This window comes from Esox lucius, chromosome 6, assembly GCF_011004845.1.
Source record: "Esox lucius isolate fEsoLuc1 chromosome 6, fEsoLuc1.pri, whole genome shotgun sequence".
Lineage (NCBI taxonomy): Eukaryota > Metazoa > Chordata > Actinopteri > Esociformes > Esocidae > Esox > Esox lucius.
Genome location: NC_047574.1, coordinates 18,471,738 through 18,478,906, shown reverse-complemented (window position 1 = coordinate 18,478,906; position 7,169 = coordinate 18,471,738).

The following is a 7,169-nucleotide window of genomic DNA, read 5'->3' as shown; positions in this document are numbered from 1 at the left end:
AAGACCAAGCTTACTTGATTAAACGTGTTTAGGTTATCCCAACTACAACCATTTATCAAAATGCCACAGAAACCTATTCATGTGAAGTTAACAAATAAAGTTATTATTTTCTTTTATAGCTAGGCTACATCTTTGTGATGACAGTATAACAGATTTGAATCTATCCACCTTTGGAGAATTGTATCCTATAATCTTCATGTGCTGGTTCCTGGATTGCTTGTTTATCACACGAAGCTTATTACTGCTCAATGCAGTTTACACCTCCACCTTACATGAGGACAAAATGAGGAATGAACAAAGACCAGACAACATGAATTGGTCTATGCCTTCAACACCGTTTCTTTCGGTGTACTGCAATTTCCTCCTCTTTTATTGCAGTTTGTCTGCTGTCACTCCTCTATAGGACTATCTGCTTTCATTACAAACATATGAGGTGGGTTGCAATCTGGAGAATTTAGTTAAACCAAAATTGCCAATATCCTGTAAGCGAGAGTTGATGCAGGACGTACATGCTCGTTGAAATGTTGTGAAAATGTAGTAAGTCTATCGTTGCCTTAACGTCCTTACTAGATTTCTGCTCAGGTTTAGACGTCTCTTCTGTTTACTGTAAACTGTAAACTGTACCATAAATAGACATTTATGATTGGTTCAGATTTGGTTTGGTGTTCTTTTCAGTTGAACAGTTCAGATAGGTCTGGCCTAGACAGAGTTTGTGTGCATTCAGCGACATTATTGGTGGTTTATGCTGCTATATGCAGGTTTATGCCATATAACCAAATTGTTTCAGAATCAGAAAGACCTTTATTGCAAAGTAAGTTTCACAACAAACAAGGAATTTGTTCAGTCCCGATAGTGCAACAATTTATACAAAAGAAATAAAAACAGATTTAAAAATGTTGTTAAAACGTTTGGTAAAAACGTGTTTTCAGTAGTCATTAGATATACTCACTTCTTACTCCCCACTGATATCAAAATAGTGTAGTGGCACTATATCCCAAATCCATTAAGACTGATGGAACTTATTACAATGTTTAGCTTACAGCGCTTAGTATTGTGTGCATGATGGTGGGGATACGTGCAAAAGTTCCATAATGTCATTTGTATAATATGTGCACTTCACATTTGAGCAGGTTGCTTACAGGCGGTATCATGGACAGAGATGGAAAAATCGGTTTGAAATGGAAGAAAGCGGGGAGAACTGAGAAGGCAAGAACTATCATGGGTTGCTAATATAAATAGGAAAGTGCTTTGGCAGCCAGACAACTAAATATGTTGTTTTGAAAACCAAATCAATGGGAGAAAGGAAGTGTTAAAATATTTCTCTCAACATTTATGGTCAGATTATGGCTTGCAGCCTTTTAAGCGATGTAAGATGTCTAGTTATTTGCTACAGAGTAGAAAAATACAATGAGTATTTGCATCCATCCAGTGGCCATTTGTTTTATCAACTCCATCTCATGCAAAAGGAAAGGGGATATCTGTTGTTTGCACAGAATGTTCAACTGAGATTTAGGGGTTTGCATTTGATCCCGACCATCCGAATTAAGAGAGTTGTAGGAACTGTCACAATGGGTGTCCAGCCACCATTTAGGGTAAACTGCATTGCTCAATGACTGAACAATAGCTTCTTTCCACTCCTAGACAGCTCAGGGATTGGATCTTGCAATGTATGGATTACTGGTACGATCCTCTAATTAAGATGACCTGTGCTTAAGAAACACCATCTACCAAACAATATAGGGCTAGGTGCCTGTGAACTTGGATGTTTAACCACTCTAATAAATCTATATTTTGTGGCTTTCTTCCAGACCTGAAAAGTCCTCTCGGATGTGATAAAACGTGTTGGGATCTTAGAATGTTTTTTTGTTACTGAAAATAAATAAGAATTGTATTTTAATGTAGAACCTAAGAATTTCCAACTCAGTTTTGACTAATTCATCTCCAATATTTGTGAACATATATGTACATGTAAACATATATGTATATGTAAAAAAATGATATAAAAGACTCAAAACATGGTTTAAACTAATATTTTGATATCTTGGATTGTTCAAACTTGATGTCTATGATTTTGATTTGGTTATTTTAAATCTGACTGTATAAACATTTTCAAATTCCATAATGTTTTCAACTGAAATTGAACATGACTTCAACATCTGTATAATGACTCTTGACCATAAGTTGACTCACTGTTTTGTTTCCCTGTTCATGGTTTTTGCTGAAACTAATTGTCTGAAACGACTCTAATGATGCAAACAGAGATCAAGCTCTCCTCTTGACTCCATCTATTCAACCATGGTTTTCCAATCACAGAGGATTCTAATGACAGGATATGGCTGGCTCAGCTTGACGACCTCATCAGTCCTGATCCAATACACAATCCATCCCAATACAAACAGACACAATGATTACAATTAGGCACTAATATTAAGGGACAGGCTTCAGGCAGATTATAAGCATGATTTGCAGCTCTATTATTAACAGCATATTGCTATTGCCAACGATTGATATGCTCAGATAATTAGATTATAATTCATATGGTTACACTTCAATAATTTGACCCTGGCAAGAAAATGGGACATTCTCAAAAGTTTCTCAAGAGGCATTAACTGAAGTTTAAACTTACAAACGTTCTACCTCTTATCAAGACTGTGCAAGGGACAGTGTTATTAATTGGGGGATCAAACTCAAACTAGGCATCGATTTAAAAAAATTGCACCACACTCTCCAACTTAAAAAAGAACACCTCCCCATCTGAGCATTGACAGGAAAAACGATAGGAAAAAAGGTAGGTAGGTAAGCCAAGCATTCATGAAACCTGGAGATCTGTGGACCTCCGTTGCTGCATCTCAGGTTACTGTGCTTCAATATAAAAATACAATCAAAATGGCATTCAGAGGAGCATTGCTAAGAGGAAGCCTCTTCTATCAAAAAAATAAACAAACTGCCCATCTTTACTTTTCCTGAGACCATCTGGAAATATCTTTCTGGAAGTCTATTCTCTAGACCAGACCTGGGCAAGATAAGGCCCCCGGGCCGGATTCGGCCCGTTGAGTCATTCAATCCGGCCCGCGATACATCCAAAACCTTTAAAATAATACAAAATCAAAAATACCTGACGAGGTCCGCAGATTTCTTTACTTTATTTACTGTAGCATAATAAGTACAGCACTATCATACTGTCTGTTTAAAATACCTTTAAGTTGAAACAAGGTATTTGCATTGCTATGATACGTAGGGACCAGCACCACAATCCACGTGCGGAAAATATCATTTGTACGTACGTACTATATAGAATGAACCAGCAGTGGCAGAGCCCCCGGCCAGCTAAGAGCGGCCCCAAGGCACCGGGTGTTCCAAGCGCCCCCCCGCTGCCCAGGAGCCGCAGCCAGCGCCCCCCGCTGCCCAGGAGCCGCAGCCAGCGCCCCCCGCTGCCCAGTGGCTGCAGCCGCCAGCTCCTCCCGCTGCCCAGTGGTCGCCGCCGTCAGTTCCCCCTGCTGCCCTGTTTGCGTCGCCACCCGAGCCCACTGAGGACTGGCCGCCGCCCGAGCCCGTCGAGGACTGGCCGCCGCCCGAGCCCGCCGAGGACTGGCCGACCGCCTCGTCCCGTAGCGCCCTCTCCTGCCCTGGAGTTGCCGCCTCGTCCGGCTGCTCCACTGCCCTCTCCGGTCCCGGCCTCGGCCGCCACCCTCCCCTGTCCCTCCCCGGATTATTTCCATAATTTTGACTCTGCGCCAGAGCCCCCGGCTAGCTCAGAGCGGCCCCAAGGCGCCGGGTGTTCCCAGCATCCCCTGCTGACCAGGAGCCGCAGCCAGCGCCCCCCTTACTCCGAAAATAAATATGCATAAATATAATATGCAAGTTAACAGAGTTAGCTATGTTGTGTGTTTTTTAGGCATGTTGGTTAAAAAAGTAATCTGGCCCACAATGCTCTCTGGCATTTTCAGTGTGGCCCCCCAGTGAAAAATATTGCCCACCCCTGCTCTAGACTCCAAAATGTACTTCTTTGGTCACAATCAAAACAGCTATGTTTGGTGAAAACCCAACATTACCTACCACAAAAGAGCCTTCCCAACAGTGAAGCATGATGGTGGGAATTTCAAGATCTGGGGCTGCTTCTCCTCTGAAACCAGGAATTGTGAGATTAACCAGGAGATTCTTGAAAAAACATCAAGAAATCAGTCAAGAAACTAAAGCTGGGAAGAAAATAGGTTTTCCAACAAGACTACGAGACAAATAATTCATGCAAATCTACCAAGAAATGGGTCGTGGGTAAGACAATATGTATCTTGGATTGGCCAAGTCCTGGCCTTTATCCAACCTGAAATGGGCAATAAGAACCACACACCCCTCAAATTGCATCAGTTTTGTAAGGAGTGGTTAAATATATCTCCAAAAAATCTCAAGAGACCTTATAGGTTATAGGAGACATGGACTCCAAGTTATCGCTGCTAATGTAGGTGCCATAAGCTACTGAATGAAGGGGTCACATATTTTTGCATGCATGAACACTTAATCTTTGTTAAAAAATGAAAATTATTTTTTATGTTTATTTCAATATTCTATACAAAATAATGATCATTGGTGGGGTTAATTTTCAAGCAGCACTGAATATCCCAATGAAACAAACAGTAATAGGTAACCACTTATGAATTCCTAAGAATTCAGAAGAATATAATTGAAAAGATATTTATACTACATTTGGTACCTAAGAATTACCAGAGGTGCAAATAATCATTACATGTTTTAAGGATGTGTTTTTGATTAGGTTTGTTATTTCTGTAAACAATTGTACTTACATTTTTCCCTGATTTTGAGGAAAAAAACAAGCTGATAAACTAATATTTACCAAGCATGCCAATATTCGTAACAGACACTATATTTCCTGTTATGAAGATTGGGAGCTCATTGGCATTGCCTTTTAGGGCTAAATAACATGTCATGTTGTCCACTAGATAGGACAGTTATTTTAGTAAAAAGATTAATTGTTTTTAAAATGTCCTTTCCTCTCTTGCATTAGCAAGCTTTCAGCACACAGCTAGCTAACATTGTCAATCGAGCAACATGATTGACATGCCAAAACAAGCTCAAGAAAAAGTAATTATACTGCCACCTACTGGCTGGAATAAATAATCAAGTTTATGGTAAGAAAGTGACTTCTGATATATCTGGAAATGTGCTAAGCTGACCAAATATCTGGTGTGGCTGTGCCTTTTGAATTGATGCTCTAGATACAAAACCCAGCATGGTACCACATGATGTGACATCTCTACTGAATTCTAAAGCCCCTTTCATATAAATGATGAGATGACTGTATCCCTTAATTGTGGCCTACCTCGTTCTTTCAGGCTCACTCTCGTCCTTGTCTAGGACCAAAACATGTAGTAGGCTCTGCAGTTGTCTGAAGAGGAGACAGCAATGGTTCATGCAGCTGATCAATGCTGAAATGTTTTTGATCTCACTTCGCTGACATAATCAGACCACAGCGAAGCATGTTAGAGACACTAATGAGAGACAAGCCCCTCTTTACCTCAGACAATGGCTGTGAAGTGTGAAACACTTGCTAAATCAATGTTGGGGCTTCTTTCATGTGACAGAAAGCAACAGAACTGCACGCGCGTACAACTCTACGGGGTCATGACTCAATAATAATAGTACAGGGCAGGACCCCTATTGTGACCTGTGACACCCAATAGTTTTATATAAAGTATTGAAACAACTGTTTGGTTTTTAAGGCATTAAGGCATGTTTGGCAAAACCTGGACAAATTATGTGTTTTCTATCTAAAGAGTCCAGTGTGTGTCCTATATTTGTGATTGATGTGTAATGCTTGCCAGATCTACGGGTACATCTCATATCTGAGTCTCTCGATTTACGACAGCAGTACTGGTCCATACTGTTAAAAAGTGTGACAGCAATGTTTTTATAAGGCCAAACTCTAGAATTCATATTTGTTCTTGTGCATACATAGATGGTAAATTACTGAAATGGTGAAGTTGTTATAATTATCATTGGCTAACCTCAGAATAAATAATTAGTTGAATATGGTGACGGCAGAAAAAAATGTGTGAGGCAGGACTATGACTGTCACTGTTTCTAGCAGTCTGCCATACTCGGTACCAGTGTGGTTGTGATTACCCTAACGGAGACTGTAAATCATGACGCAGCTTGAGGCCAATTTGTGGTGGGTAAAAAAAAAAACTGGCCCTGGGTTTATGGAGTCATCGTTGACTAAACACCACCCATTAACACATGTCTGGGAGAGAGTAACAGTGGCAACTAGAGATGGAAGAAAAAGGCATTTAATAACTTAAGTGGCTGTGAACTACTTTATTCTGAGCACTCATTCTGGGGGTTAAAGATTCCAAAGGTATTTATTTATAGGTATTTATTATCTAGCACACTTTTGAACAAATGAGTAAGAAAGCTATAACTAAATTACTGATTTGTCTCAACTAACGTAGCTTGCTAAATCCTTAAAATATTTTTGGTGAATTAAATTAAATTATTTGTAGCTGAGTTGGTAAGAGCTTGGCACTTGCAATGCCAGGGTTGTGGATTTTTTCCCATCAGGAGGCCAGTACAAAAAGTATGAAATCACAGTATTGTGCCTAAGAACAGTTCTTAGTCATGGTATATTGGCCATATATTATACCTCACCCCTTTGTGTCTTATTACTTAATTATAGTGTCTGAAACATGGCTAGCTACCTTTCCCAACAACAGCTCCAAAAAAATCAGCCTCTGTACTACCAGGGGAGCTATCCAGCTAACATAAACGATATGCCAGCTCTGCTATTTTTAGAAATAAACTTCAGCAGATATTACATTATTAGGTTAGACTTTATTTTTGAGAGACCTAACTAACAACAGAATATCCGTTGATAAGCAACTGCTTACTTAAGTTAGTGTTTGGTTTAGCATTAGATTTAGGGTTAGAGTTAAGATTAGGTTTAGGATAAAGGTTTAGGTTAGGACAAGGGTTAGTAGATAGTTAAATGTTACTCATAGTAAATAGATAACCTATGGTGGATCTACAAATTACTTTTGGGACTCTGTGTTACTATATAATATTATTGGAAAATGAATGGATACAAATAAATTGTGTTCAAGTCAGAAGAAAATGCACTAAATAATGTACAGAATCACTTTAACTACCATTAAAACCAT